We start from the raw sequence: 15616 nt of genomic DNA, 5'->3' as shown, positions 1-15616 counted from the left end.
AGTGCACCAAAGTGTTTCTTCTCTCCGCTCTCCCCGGAGACCTCTCCCCGCTCGCCTGCTGCAATTCTGCTGGAACTTTTTACCTGAACAGGTTGCTGTTAGAAAAAAAATCCCCAAACCCCACTGCTTCCCCCCGTTCGATGGGTATGGAGCTGAGATTTTTGTGTTTCACACTAAACAGCCGAAACACCCAAGAGTGGGGCAAGAGGCAAAACCCAAATAACTGCATTGCTGACAAGGCAGGGAGGCTCGATATCCCTGTGAAACAGCTGTCGGGAGAAGCAGTGCTTCCACTCTGCCCTTCCAGGTAGGCGTTGTCAGGGTGCTGCTGAGGTCTGAAGCAGCTCCGGAGGGTACGGGATCCACACCGGAGCGGATGCTCTGGTGGAGGGAGACCTTTGGGGAGCTTTGGTCAGTCAAAACCAAGGGCTTTCTGCTTCCACCCTCCTGCTGCTTTGCCTGAACGCCGAACAGTTACACCTACAATTTGATCTTAGCTGCAGATAGAAAAACCTCTGCCTAAATAAACAATGGAATTACTGCTGAACAACAAAGGCTCAAAGAAGAGCCCTGCCTTTAGTGGTGTTATTATTGTTGTTGTGGATAATATTATTATTGTTATTATTACTGCTATTACTACAACTAGTACCTTTTTAAAATGACTACACAGTTTCCTCATTCCTTTAGGAAGTAAGGAGTTTAATTTTGCATTCATTGCCTGTTTAGTTGGCTTAGCAGGTAGGGAAGTAAAAAAATGCAAAAATAAAAATGTGTTGTTTTCCCTCCCCTTTCCCCAAAATTCACAGCAATTAATTTGTCACCCGGAATTGCTTCGCTTCAGCATCACAACTGGGGTTTTTTTGTTGTTTTTTTTTTTTTTTTTTTTGGACATTGAATGAATCATCTGGGTTTCGTTGCATTTTAGCTACTGAGTTTATTCTTTGTGGAGTGAGAGAATAGATCAGCAAAACTGTCGTTCTTCAGCCGGGGCATCTCCAGTGCACGGAGCGTTTACTGTGCGAGGGTGGCCGGGGGCTTTTCCCTGTGTTTCTCTCTTATTGATGCTGATTTTCACGTTTAGGAAATAGTTGTTGTGCAAAGGGAAACAGTAGTTGGGGGGCCTTGTTCTCTTTGAGGAGCTAAAACACAGTGGGATGCATTTGGAAAAAGAGATAGAGGCTGTATTATTTTGTAATAAACTATAAACTGTCCTGTGTTAAATTTGTGTTACGTTAGAAAAAATCAATAAGGAAAAATTAAATTCTGATAAAGATACTCTTGGATCTTTGAAAACAACTGCTGTCCTTTTAACTAAAACATTTGAGGAGCTTCAAAGAGTATGTATTTCTTCTGATCTTAGAGCTGTGTGACTGGTAGCAGGGAAAAAAAAATCTTATTCTACATACAAGTGGATTGCTTAACAAGTCAGCACAGACACATACTTGTTTGTACCATAGAGATAAAAATTCCTGTATAAAAATAATTCAGTTGCTGACAGCAGGCATTGTGCTGGGGCTGCCTCTTTTGTGTTGGCCGGGGGTCAGGGACCACGGCTCCCACTTTCTGCCGGGGGGAGGCTGTCACAATCGCTTGCTGGAGCCTGGAAATAAGTTAATTGCTTTATTTTAAGGAATACTCAGAGCCCAGTGGTGTGTTTTTTACGTCTCGGGAAGCAGCGAAAGAAGCGGGGGGGAAAAATGTCCTAATGGGGGAGATGTCTTGAAGGCAGTTTGGGAGACATGGCCTTCAACAGCTCGGTGACCCGGCAGTAGTTTCTAAACTTTTGGCTTTAATCTAATCCCAGTTGATGCTGTCACATCCCACAGTGGCCCTCCCTGAACTCTCCTCGTGTGAAGTAACATTGGTGTTGGGGGGAATCTGTGAAAACTGGGGACTCGTGGCCGATCCAGATGTTTGCTGTCGTGGCTGTCGCACGGGTCCTTTCTGTCCAATAAATGTTAAAATGTTAAAAAAACAAGGCATTAGCACAGCTCTGGGCATCCTCTTTTTAGCTCTGCAGGGGTGTGCAGGTAGGATAAGCCACGAGGCTGGGGAAGCCTGGTGAGAAATTGTATGGACGTTCATTCATCCTCCAAAGTTGGGGTGCTGAGGAGGCGGTCACAGCCTTCCCTCCCCAACCTCCTCCCGCCCCTGGGATCGCTGGAAAAGCGGCCTCCCCTCCTCTGCACCCTTTGGAAGGTGCAGGCAGGATCAGGCCCTGCTGGGGGCCGGCTGAGATCAGAGCCAAGTTTGGGAGCGGCCGCTGGCGCTGAGCGGTGCCCCCGCAAACTCCCCGGTGTCGGCGGCCGCGGCCGCGCTCCCTGGGAGCAGAGCGACTTTCTCGGTGGCACGCTCCGGTGCGGAGAGCTTTTCATCCCTCCTTTTTGAACGCAGCGAGCCCCTAAAATTAATGCTGCTGCACTTTGATGAAAATAATGTTTTTATAATACATTTGCTGTTTACACGGAAGATGTGACTTGAGGGGAAAAAGGCTTTTTTGGAGGGTGGTGGAAATCTTGTTAATCTGCTCTCGGAGAGCGGCACACAATACTGCCTATGAGCAAGTCTGTGCTGCTTTTGATAAATTACCATGTTTAGAGATAGGTTTGGCTCTTAAGGGCTTAGTTTTCTGAACAAAGTCCATAACAATGTTTTCTGCCTCTGTTTGTCTCCAGCCCCTTTGGCTTGACTCGGAGCCCTGTGTTTAGTTGAAGCTCCGTCTGGAAGATATAACAATTTTGCATTAAAAAAATAAGGAAATCACAGGAAGAAAAACCCTTTTGCTTTTTGGATGAATCTTACTGATAATTTGCTAAAGCTCATTTGAATTTTAAGCACTTCTTTAATCTTCAAAGGCTAAATTGCTTTATGAATATGCATGGTGTGGGCAGACTTTAGTTCATTACCTAGTTGTAAATTCTAATGACCATTAGGTCCTTGCAGTAATTGCGAATTGTTTTGCATTTTTGATTGGCCTATTAACATGTGCATTCGGCACACATCAGGCCAGCCTGTCAGGCTGCTGAAGGAGAAAAAAAAGGTGAAAATTGTTTTATAGCACCAAGATTCTTAGATTTTCAATCTTGGAAAATTGATGATGTAAAAAAATTAAAGCGGTGTTTTTTCTTCTCAAGATTGAAAGTTCACCAAGAGATTTGACATATTTAATTTACATGATGACTTTGCACTCCTTCATTAATGCAATTTGCATATGAAGCTGTTGTTAATCACTTTTGATCATGTTTTGTGTATTAGCTGCCTCAGTGGCTCTTCTCCCTCAGATGCTCCAGTAGAAAGCAGCAAAATGATGCATCTTCTTGCCAAGTTTCCTTTAGTGAATTGAGGAATTAGGAGTCTAACCTTGAGTAATTAAATATGTTCTATCAGTTCTCTTTTAATGTTAAGTACACTTGGTTGGAAGTGTAGAAGGAAATTGTTCCCATTTGGGGGAGACATTCCTTTAAAAAATAATTCTACGTGCACAGATAGAGAAGAATTTTTTTCCGTGATCTGGAGATGCCAGGGCAGAAGGGAGAGGTGATGGCAGGGCAGGATATGGCAGTGCCTGGATCCTTCTGTGCATGACCAGCCTTGAAGACAAACACCCCCCGGGCCTGATCCTGTGCTCTGTGTGTGTGTGTGCAAAGCTGCTGGTGGTGTTGGGGTGGTGGTTCTGCGTTTGGGGGACGCTTGTGCCGGGGAGGGAGCGCCCTGTTCGTAGGAGCAAGTTGTGCTGTGGGCGCTGCTCCTCTTCCAGTTGAGTCTTCCAGTTGCCTCATCGCAAGGAAGGGTCTTTTTCTCCTGCCTGCCCGGGCAAGGCATTAATTGTCCAACCTTCCTTGTGAACTGGGAGGGGAAACTGGGAGCAGCCTGGCTGGAAGCCTGCCCAGCTCTCGTAACCTGCCCGGGCATCCCGTGCCAGGCCAGTGCCGGAGGCCGTCCACCACCCCTCCTGCCTGGATGGGGCTTGGCCTGTGGGTCCCTGTCCTGGGAGCACCGTGACTCCTGGCTGCAGGATTGGGCTCTTGCCTTTGCCTCATCCCTTCAGTTGTCCGTCTTTGGTAATTGATGCTCAGCTTTGGTTTGAGAGTTTATCACTGGGTAAGAAGATGAATCGCAAGGGTGAAACTGATACCCTGATTAAAGGAACTGCTTAATGAAAGAAAATAAACAGAGAGGGAAAATGACCATTCTGGAAGGAACAGAAGTATAATTTTAACCTCGGTGGAGACCTACTGCTGCCCTTCCATGACTTCCACCCATACCACGCTAAAAGCGTGGTTCAGTTCAAAGTTGTTAATATTCAGCTGGGAAACAGTATCCAGAACACAAATAAATTATTAAGTGCATGAACTTTTTCGGCAGTAAGATGAACTGATGGGGTCCATCTGTGAGATCCAGGGGCTTTTTATTTGTGTGTGTCGAACGATTCTGCCCTCTCCGACTTCATAGCCTTTGGTCCCTGGCCAAGTGCATGCATAATTGATTCCACACGCGCTATCATTTTCTTGATGTAATTGCTTTAGTAAGATGTGATGAAATCTAATGGATAATTTACTGTATGAAAACGACGAAAAAGTAAATGTTCGTGTTTTGCGCCGGGTGCGGAGAGGAGAGAGTGCCCAGGTGACCAGCACGGGGGAGGGAAAACCCACGTGTCCCATCTCCCACGAGCAGAAATGGAGGTGGATCGCTGGAGAAGTTCAGAGCAAACTCTCTGTGATTAGCTGGAGTTTTACAACGCAGGTGAAAGCGAAACACTGGTGTTGGGAAACTTTATTTTTTTCTTGAGCGGTGACTTACTTGCTTTTCTAATTGCCAGAATGTGAACTCAGAAAAAAGTTTTCTGCAGAAGGCAAGGGGGAGTATTTTTAGAAATCAGTGTGTCCTGGACTTGCTGCCCTGCAGTGCAGAAGGTCCTGACATTGGTGCCTTGCCTGGCAAAAAGAGCTTCTATTCTGGCTGCTTAAATAATGCACCAGATTAAATTCAAGGCATCGGTTGGGCCGGATGTATTTTTAGAGAGTTCAGAAGTGTATAAATACCAAATCCACATATAATTCCATCCACATCCAAAGGAAAATATTCCACTTCAAAATTTGACATCACATTGGTCTTTAAGAAATGATTTGTTAATCTCATTTCCTTTCCCCCCTTGCTTCCCAGTCCTGGAATATTGTGTATTCCTTTCCGTAATTTTTTTAAAATAGCCGTTTGAGGTAACATAGACACAAAAACATTTTCTCATTCACTTCCCCCCCCCCCCCATGATGTTTTCAATGTACTAAAAGAGGAAAAAATATCCAAGGCAAACCCACATAACTGTAGCAAAACTGTTTCTGAGCAAGTCATAATAATGAACAACACATGATCTGAAATGTGATCAGCAAACATATACTTATGCCAAGGAATTTTTGCCATTCACATACCAAGGTTCTGTAAATCAGTAAACTGCGGCAGAGGAGCCCCCGGCAGGGCGAGGGGAGGAGCAGGAGCAGGATGGGCTGCCCAGCAGAACTGTCTTGTTCACAGAGCAGGGAAGGGGAACAAGTTTTCTCTCTTCCACCTTCCTCTTCTCCCTCTCGGTCCGTGCAACAAACTGTACAACCTCTAAAAGAGAGAAAGTGCAGCCTGAGCTTTCCTCAAAAGCAGAAGCAGACAAATAAGTAGCAAAGAAATGAAATTTCATCGCAATGTGTTTTATGGGATTTTTTTTTTTCTCCTTCCCCCACCTCCCCATCTTACACAGAACCAAAATGTAAATTACTTTCTGGTCCTAATTGGATTTAATTATTTCTTTAGGAGAGGATGGGTGGGAGGGGGTGGGAATGGCACACAGCTGTCCTAACAAAACAAAGGAGCCAGAAAAACCTCACTTTCCCCCATGTTGGCTAATAAACAGTGCAGAGGATCTTAGTGCTGGCAAGCAAATGGAGTGCTGTGTGGACCTGGGGAAAGGGGTAAGAGCTGCCGGGAGCATTAAGAAAAGGCCAGGCTAGCCGTTAATAAGTGCCCTTAAGTGGTGATTTGTGGTTTCCTATTAATTTCTGTAACTGCCCTGTTTTTTAGAGCACCCTTCCCTTAACCTAAATCGTGTTGCCCAGACGCTTTGGCCTTGCTGTGAGACCCAACCTCAACACTGGGCTGCGAATCTCGCCTGGGAAGCACCAGCCTTCCTGTGGCACTGATGGGAGGGGGGACAGGGCGTGGATTTGGGTCCCCTGCACTTGGTGGGGTGTTCCCTGTGGGAGGGGGCTGGCTGTGCCCCCTGGCTGGGGTACCTGGGTGACAGCAGTGGGGTCCAGGTGAGCTGATGCTACCTCGTAGGTTGATGGCACGTTGCGCCCGCGGATCTCCAAGCGCTTTACAAGCTTTAATGAATGTGACCACTAACGTGATTTATAGTGCGATTCATTATTGGTATTGGAGGGACTGTATTCTTATTTTGTCATTTGCTGTTAAAATTAATACACTCCATGCTGGCTATAAAAGTGTATTTGCATTTAATTGCAAGTCAGAATGAATTAGTGGATATGATTTAAACCCCGAACTCACTCCTTAAGAAGAAATCTTCAGTGGGGAAGGAAAAATCACGCTCGGTGCTGGATTTCTTTGGTGGACACGGGGATGGAGTCAGGGAGAGGAGGGGGCAGGCAGGGGCTCGGCTCTTTTTTTTTTTTTTTTTTTTTTTTTTTTTTTTCTTGAGGTTGCTTTCAGCAAAAAATGCCTTTGCCAGGAGGGGCTTAGGCAAAGTGGTCAAGCACATCTGCTCCTGGGAAGGTAGGGAAGAAAAGAGGTTACTAGTAATAGGGCAGCAGCACAAAGGGAAAATTGTACACTGGAAGCATTAGTCTCCTCGGCGGTGGTGTGGCCAGACTGGTTTAGCAGACAGGATGATAGATTGCTTTGTCAAGGGTCCCAGGGTGTGCCCTGAACTTGAAGCACTTTGTTTATCTTGAATAGAAAGGGAAAAGCACAGACATAATCGATGTCTAGTTTTTTAGGAGGGAGGAAGAGGTAGAGGAGGGAGAGGGGGGTGGTGGCGGGGGAGGCCCTGGCTGTGGCTCTCCATTAACAGATGAACTTGGCTGAAGTCCAGAGTTTGATGAGAGAGTGTCACAGCCCCAGAGCCGGCCAGCCTTTTCAATAATTTTCTTTTTTTTTTTAATACCTGCTGACTGTACATCAAATGCTCCCAGGTCTTTTGGCTAAGGGCAAGAAGAGGGAGAGAGGGGGGGAAAAAGACACAGCTCCATTTTTTCCCTCTGAACCAGTTGAGACCAGTCCCTTGGCCACGCACGCAGGTTCTATCATCTTTCCTGGCTCGCTGTTGGGGAAAAAAGAGTTGTTGCCGTGCCAGTAACCTGAGGGCCCAGGACAAAAAAAAAAAAAAGGGGGTTGGTGTTCTGAGAGGCAAACTAAACTGGAGAGTGTGAGAGCAGGAGGGGCGTGCGTGTGTCTGGGAGATTTCAGAGATAGAGGAGTTAAACTGGGGGGTGAAAAGCATCTGTAAGGCAATGCCTGCCTGGCTGGGGAGGGCGAACCCCGGGGACAGACTGTGAAGGACAGCACCTTTACATGTTGGCTCCCACCCATTTAAATGACCTTATTAGAAACCACATCAAATTGATCCCCTAGTGCAGACCCGTGCTTGGTGTGAAGGTGGCTGCACTTCCAGCCTTTGCACGACTGTCACAGAGCGTTGCTGGGCTGTGCGTGACATCGAGGTGCTTTCTTGTAAAGCTGTTGTGAGGATGGAGGCAAAATCTGAGATCTTTCCTGGGTTACCCTTTCTCTTACTTAAAGTTCCTTGCTTTGCAAGAGGTGGATGTAGTAGGGAGGTAGTAAATGAGGCTGCAGGGATGCTGCCTGGGAGGTCACCGGATCCGAGCTTTCCAAGGGAACCTGGCTGGGAGTGTAGGTGGCCCCAGCGTGCCCGTGACTCGGCAACACAGTCTGAATTCACGGCGTTTTAGGGGTTTTTTGTTGTTGTTGTTGTTGTTTCTGATTATGCTGTTTCTGACAGTTGTTCAGCTACTTACCAGTCTTGGCAGGAGGCTGAGCCTGTAACATCCTGACATTTTTGCTTTTTAACAGGCCGGTCTCATCGTGCTGGAACAAACAGCAGCTTAACTGCGTTTCACTGTGGCTGATTTGAATAATGTGTACTCTGGTCAAACAAGAGACTCCTCAAAGGAGGATCTCGATGCCTTGTTTCCCATCACGCTGACGGGCGGTGGATTTCAAAATGCACGGAAAGGGCATAGCTGGGAAAACACAGGCTCCCTCCGCTGCAAAGGGCAGCATTTGCAGAGGTGTTGAGGGTAGGTCGGAACAGGTGGGGTCAGCTGCCTGTCCTGTGTCCCTTCGGTGCATTTCCAGCATCATGCCTTGCTGGGAATGATGAGGTTTGCTTGGCACTTGAGGCTCTGTCCCTCCTGGAAAGGGAGCAAGCTTAGGAATGGCCTCTGGTGAAAGCTTTGCCTGGCCACCTCGCTCCACGTGGGGCATCCAGGTCTGCGGGTCCTCGCTTTTGAGGAGGCTGGAAATGTCACATGCCACGGTTTGAAAATCCCAGCCTTGTCTCCTCTCCTTCTCCTTTGCATCCTTAGCTAGAAGCTGGTGATGTGCAGCGCACTGAGCTCTGCTCTGTGGGAGGAAAGTACAAAGGCTGGGAAGAGGCCGTGGGATACAGCTCCACGAGGGCCGGGTGCCAGGGCTCTGGGTCCGAAAATCTTCCTCCTGAAGCTGGTTCTCTTCCCTTGCTCTCCATGTTGCGTGTCAAACTGTAACTGGTTCGATTGCCAGCGACTTGGCACCCCGGAATTTTTTTCCCAGACGTTTGCCTGCGCACGTGTGTAATGCCTGCACAGGACTCCCTCTTATCTGCTGATCGAGGTGTTTACAGCATCCATTACTGAGGACCTGAGTGCCTTGGAGATGTTAATGAATATACCCTGTACACCCTGGCAGTCCTGAGGTGAGATAGGCAACCCCTGTTGGACAGCAGGGCACAGGTGGGGTGACCCACCCCAGGTAGGGCAGGAGAGCTGCAGCAGAGCGGGGACGAGAGCCCGGTGCCATCCCAGCCACGCTGCCCTTCTTCCCTGCTGGTGGCTGGGCAAAGCTGGGAAGAGAAGCAAAGGTGTGGTCTCATCTCCAAACTGACCTGCTCTTTACCAAGACCTTTCTTTGGTAAGGAGTCCCCCTCGCTTTCTTTGGCCGCCTCGCCCCGTGGAGGTGCAGACTCTTGGTCTGGGGGCGCACGTGCGACGCCACGTCCCCGCGGGGAGACTCATCTGTGCATGTTTGGGGTGAGGAGGGGCAGCGGGCTTTGCAGGGGCTCCCTGCATTTGGGGTAAACGGTGCTGGGAACAAAGGTAGGTTGTACTTCCAGGAGACAAGGCGGTGACCTTGGGGTCAAGTACCTGTGTCTGGAGAGCCCGCGATAAATATTGTACAGTGGGAACAATGGGGCTGTAACGGAGCTGCGAGCGGAGAGGCTCCGGCCGAACAGCCGGCTTGGCTGAGAGGCTGCCGGGGCAGCCGGGTAGTATTTCTACTTCAAACTGATTGAAACGTCGACTAAAAATCAATGTGGTTGACTAGTGATAATTTACAGTTTTCCCGGTGCTAAGTAGCCGCGCGGAAGGATGCGCTCGCCGCGCCGGGATGAGCCGAGTGGTCCGGGCGCGGCGCTGAATCAGATGCATTATAGGTCAGCTCTTTATTTGTTTCATCACGACTTTTACACAGTTGTCGTGTAATTTATGGCTGCTTTCACGTTGTCAAACATTTTCATTGCGGCTTCTTCTTAACACGCTCCTGACACAAACACGGCCGCTTTAAAGACACTGTATTGTTTCATAATCTGAGAGGAGGACTGTAAAACATCAAATTACACTATCTTCAGGCTAATCTAAATGCACTACAGATTGAAATCAGAGCTCATTTGTCCCTGATGCAAATTATTAAGTTCTAATTATAAATATCCATTTAATTACCCCATACATTTTTATTCTGCAGACCTTCTCAGCAATTCTGTCTGAGATACTGTAGATGTATAGGAGAAAATCTGCAGTAATTAATGTGCATTTCCTAAATAATAAAGAACAAACATGAGCCACTTTGTTCATGGATGACATATCCGCACACACATTTTTAGCTATCCATGTCACAGCGTCAGACGCTGAATGCTAATTCAAAAATAAATGGAAAAGACAAAAATTAAAAGTTTAGGGGTTTATTTCCCTCCTCCCCCTGCCCGTTGTGGAAATTGCTAGTTCTTTCAGCGCCTTGTGCCCTCCTGTGAGAGGGATGAAGGTGGCTTCAGGGAGCAGAACATCATGTCCCTGGCTTCTGTCTCGTGGAGATGCTGCTCCTGAAGCCCCCTTGTACTGGAAGCCCCACAGAGCCAGATGCATATTGCAGTAAAAAAAAATGAGGGAGCAGCTTTTTGCCATGCCAGCCTCCCCAACTTTTTGGTTTTGTGCCCAACAGCAGCTGAGCAGGTTACAAAAGCTCCTCTTGGACGCAGCAGTAGGAGATGCTTGAAGTCCTCTGCCTGCTTCTGTGCTCATGCAAAACCTGAGGGCAGGGACAGGTGTGGAGGAAAGTGTCTGCTGGGCAGATCCTGCTCCAAGTTACCCTGGGGGTAAATCCCAAGTGGTTCCCCTGCAGCCAGGAGAGTCACTTGGTAGGCACAGCGGTGTAAATAAACCCCGTTAGGGTTATTTATGTTCAGATTAACGGAGAGCCTCATCTACCAGCCACTGAAGTCTAGGAAAAACTTGGGAGAAGGTGGCAGGCGTCGAGTTGAGCTAGAATACCAGTGATGCCTGTCAAAAATCACCAGAGGAATGCGTGTGTGTGTGTAGCCATGTACATATACGGGGTAAAAGTCTGACTTCACGGCAGTTAATGTGAGCATTGCCACAGGCTTCATTGCACTCCCTCTTTATGCTCATATTTGCATCTGCTTTCTGGGTGATAGAGGAGGCTTTCTGGAAGGCATGCTTGTGTGCTATCAGTAATTATAAACAGAAATTAGCTTTGAATTTTCTCAGACATATATTCCACTAAAGCTCCATTCATTTAATCAGTTAAGAAGATGAGGGGCTGCAGCAGTGTCCTTAATTCCCGAGTAACTTTGTCCTTATTTATTATAATCGTTTTATCTCAAACTTTGTCCTAGAGTCACAGGGCACTAGGAAGAAAATCATAAAAGTGTTGGTAGGAGCTTAAGGACCTTTATATAAAGAAACCAAACAAAACCCAAGCCTGATTTCCAAAATAGAAGAATAATTACCTCGGCTTTTTTAGCGGCAGTATATTTTTTGGAAAGATCAGCCTCTCTTTTGTTTTTTTTTTTCCTTTTTTTTCCCTGAATCACAATTACTGTACTGCTTTGAAACAAGGTTTTTATTGTGATTCCTCTGTGAAACGTGGTTTTTATTGTGATTCCTCTGCAGCAGTCGCTGTACAGATAACTCTGCTTGAGATTTTGCGTCCTGTCATATCTTTTATGCAGAAACTTAAACTGCAGCCTAACCTGGCAGTGGAATGGTGAGCAAGCCACGCCGCAGGCTTGTGAGTGCTGTAATTCCCACACGATCTGCTCTCACCTGAGCAGCTGAGTGTGTCTCTCTGCTCATGTTGTTATTGTCTGGAGTAAAAAGTAAAAACTATGTATGCCACCATCCACTAGTAGCTTTCCACAGCTTAGTAGTATTTGTCAATTATTATTATTATTATACCCTCCCAATGCATCGGTCGTTATATTGCTGATGTCTGGGGGGGTGGGACAGGCTGGGCTCGCTAATGGGGTCACTGGTGTCAGGGTGTGATGTATGGATTATGTTTACTGTGGCATGTTTTGTTTGTGAGCCAGGCTGTGGGAGTGGGGCAGATGACAGATGAAGATACTCCACTGTTTCACACTTGTCCCTGTGGTCCCAGGTCTCCAACACAATCAAGAGCTTCTTGTGTTGGAGGGGTATTTACGTGCCTGTAGTGGGCTTAAAGCTTTAGGTCTGTGACTGAGCTTGGAGGTGTGATAGTCCAGTGCTTTGGTATTTTTGGTTAAAGCTCTTATGTGACCTGGATAAACACTTGGAATTTGCTGTGAAAACCAATTGCAAGTGAACCACCCAGTGACATAATTTACCTGGCTGAAAGGTTGGTTCTGATTTTCATCCTTGGGCTTCCAAGTGTCAGCTGGGTAGTCTTCATCACCAAAGCACAAACAGCCAAATAGAATCATAGACTCATAGAGTGGTTTGGGTTGGAAGGGACCTTAAAACTCTGGTTCCAATCCCCTGCCTTTGGCAGGATTATCTTCCACTAGACCAGGTTGCTCAAAGCCCCATCCAGCCTGGCCTTGAACACTTCCAGGGGTGGTGTATGCGTGTGTGCTGTCAGGGACCTCAGTGATGAATGTCTTCAGAGGCACCCTTACCCTCCAAGATTCAAGTAAAGCATTAATTCTCTTAAAAATCAAGTTTGCTGTGCCTTTGCCAGGTGTAAAGTGCCTTTACACCTGGAGCAGGTGGGCTGCAGAGGTGGGAGTCAGGGCATGGCAAGGATGGCCTTTACCCTTGAGGTGTCTGGCTTGTCACCACGACAGACATATCCTTGAAGCTTCTCACTGGTCTCTCCCATAGGTCTCACTTTCCCTTTTTTCCCCTTCTATGCATCCGCCTAAATGGACAACTGTGGTCTGTACGCGGGTTCTTCTTACTTATTTTATCTCCTGAAAGGGTCCAACAAGCTTTTACCCACCGAGTCTATAGAGAAAACGGCCAGGCAATTTTTGTTTCAATTTAGGCGTCTCTCCGGAGCGCTAGTTCCAGAGACTGATCAATAGGTTTTATTGTAGACCTCACTGTCTCTAAAAGCACCGTGACCTTATCCCGTCTAAAAATAGCATTTGCTCTTGCTGCCTGCAGAACCTTGACCTGTGACAACCCATTTGGAGCATAACTGACACGTGCAGTCAGCTGTGCATCCAAGACCCTTGCACGCCCCAGGAGAAAGCTCCCCCTGCTCCTTGTAGCCCTTGTTGGGAAGAAGGAGAGAGGGAGGCATGGCGGGGGTGGATGAGGTGCCCTGCTCCCTCAGGAATCCCAAAGTGGATGAGGGCTGGTCTTTTCCAGGTCCTGAGCAAGCGTTGCTCCAGCGAGCACCTCTGAGCATCCATCCCCCTCTTTTGGGAAGAACTTTGCATGCAAACCCAAATCCACGGACACACCAGCACCTTGTGCCACATCCCTTCTGTGAGACATGGCTTTGGTGTTTCTGCTGGGAGAGTTGCTAAGCCCCTGGCAGCTTTGGGAAGCGCTGCTCTGGAAAACGTGGTCTCCTTTGCTTCTGAACTGCTCTTAAGATTGGACAAAAGAAGGTCACCTAAGTTAAACCAGTGCCTGGTTGGTGGGTGTGTTTTACTCGTTAGGGTAGTTCCCAAGGACAGGGTGAGGTGGGAGAGCTCAGCATGGATTTTGGTGACCTACTGATGCACCACCGTGGCTTGAAGTGGCCACCAGGTACTTACTGCCTACGGCAACATCTGGCATAGAAGAGCCCTCTTGCACACGTGCATCCTCCACCAGAAAGGGCTTCTTTGGTGTTTTCCGTGCAAATGAAGAGATGTGGGAGAAGCAGAGCGTGTGGACCCTGCCACCCCTCCCTCCTCAGTGTGGCCCGGCTGCCTGGCAAGGGTTAACCCGCCTCCCCGGTGAGCAGGGTCTGGTGCTGTGCCCCTGGGAGATGAAAAGGGAAGCAGCTATGATTGCAGAGCTGTAAAAGGTGGCATTTTGTTCTCCCCGCTAACAAAAGCCAGGACTATTGTAGCCTCCGAGCTTGAAAGAGAGGTCACTGGTGGTATTAGTGCAGCTAATCACGGGAGAGGCCGGGTGGGCTCGGGTGCACAGTGGAGTGTGCTGCTGGCGGGGCTGAGACCGGGCACCCCGGGCTGTTCCCAGGCACAGGTTCCTCTTTGGTTACACAAAATGTCCGCTCCCTCTCCCCTAATGCGCAGGCTATTATTAGCCGGTGTCACTCGGTTATCTGAGAGTGGCGCTTTTAGCTGCCATCTAAGTGCTTGACACTTGGGTTTACGGCAGATTAAATTAAGTTTTAGGCTGGTTTGGCTTTTGCTGGGTGTAGACAAAAGGAGCAGCTGCCGTGGAAATGTAATCTGGCACTGGAGAATGTGGAGAGCACTGGCTGGTCTTGCCCCGGCGCCTTGGGCTTGGAGGGTCTCGACGTGCAGCCGATCCTTTGGGTAGCAGGTACCTAAAGCACCATCCCTTGGAGCGTGAGCACCTGCATCCCCAGCTCAGTGGGGGGGCCGTGTCCCTACCAGCCAAAGTGTGTTGAGATGGAGAGCATTTGGATGTGACCAGCTGGCAAGCGCAGGCACCAAACTGGTGCTTATCTTTGTGTCTGTCCAAACGCTCTAGTGCAGAGCCCGTGATAAATATTATTTACTTATTGATGAGTCTGTTGGTGCAATCCATTCTTTTTGCTGCTGGGCATGTTTTTGTCTTACTCATGTTTGGCTGAAAAGCAGCAGGCCTGCAAGATGGTTCTCCACAAGTTTATTCTGCCCTAAAAGCAGACCAGGTCAAGGCTAGGCCCAGAATTTTGGCAGAGATGCAACTGACTTAATTACCAAATGTCACTGCCGGTGAGTGGCACGAGGGATGGTCATCCCAAGTGGAGATGGGGGGCAAAGGAGTTCAAAAACAAGGTCGGTGTTGGAGACAGAGTTCTTCTGAGCCAGCTATGGGTGGAAAAATCTGGTTGAAGACCTTTCCCTGAGGTCTTCAACTGCTGCTTGAAGGTCATTCTTAGACATCGGATCTAATATCACCTCTGTCTTTAAAGTTAGATTGATAGGGATCAAAGACACCTCGCAAGATCAAGACACAGCTGGCCCTGCTCCAAAGCTGCTTCCTCAATAACCTTCCTCGAGAAGAGAAGGGCAGGAGTCAGCAAGGTTGTTTGTGTCAAGAGATTATTTTTCTCTTCACTAGGACGACACTGTTCCGGGGCAGCTGGTGCTTTGCCCTCCTGAAATGAGGCATTGTCCCCAAAACCTGAGGCGGTGGGATTTGTGGGGCAGGGGGGCAAGGTTGGCCCAAAGATGGGGGGAGCAGCCACTCCACACGTGTTGAGTCAGCCTGGGTGGAACTAGCAGATGTTACAAAAGGTGACGTCTGGGTCTCTTGAATTTATTGGTGTCTTTTCTTATGGCTCTGGGGTCAATGACTGGCATAAGAAATGCCATTTTTCCTGCATAACCTGGCACCGACTGGTGTGCAGCTCTGGCAGGCCGTCCTGCTTTCCTTTCAGTCCTGCACCCTGTTCATCACTGTTCTTCCCATTTATTTGCCTCCTGGCGTGGGAGAGTTCCCTGCAGCTGTGGTTTTGGGTACAGGGTGCATTTCAGGGGGAGCATGCACAGGTGCTGTGTGGGCTTGGAGGCTCCAGAGCCAAGGGCAAAGCAGAAACACCTCTTGGGTTTCTCTGCCCAGCCTCGCTTTTGGGTTTGGTCGATATGAGACTTAGTTATGATGTTAAATTTGCCACCTTTCCGAATGAGGTGGGGACAGTG

At 48.1% G+C, this 15616-nt stretch overlaps 1 protein-coding gene across 4 annotated transcripts in view; it reads left to right on the top strand.

Moving 5' to 3' along the window:
• BCL11A (BAF chromatin remodeling complex subunit BCL11A) overlaps positions 1 to 15616 on the top strand; it is a 72711-nt gene that overhangs the window by 14040 nt on the left and 43055 nt on the right. The gene's annotated exons all lie outside the window — the stretch shown is intronic.

Source organism: Pipra filicauda, unplaced genomic scaffold, assembly GCF_003945595.2.
Source record: "Pipra filicauda isolate LSUMZ 115617 unplaced genomic scaffold, ASM394559v2 scaffold118_size2161507_pilon, whole genome shotgun sequence".
Taxonomy (NCBI): Eukaryota; Metazoa; Chordata; class Aves; order Passeriformes; family Pipridae; genus Pipra; species Pipra filicauda.
The sequence above is the reverse complement of the archived record's forward strand: the minus strand, read 5'-3'. Positions and strand labels throughout refer to the sequence as shown.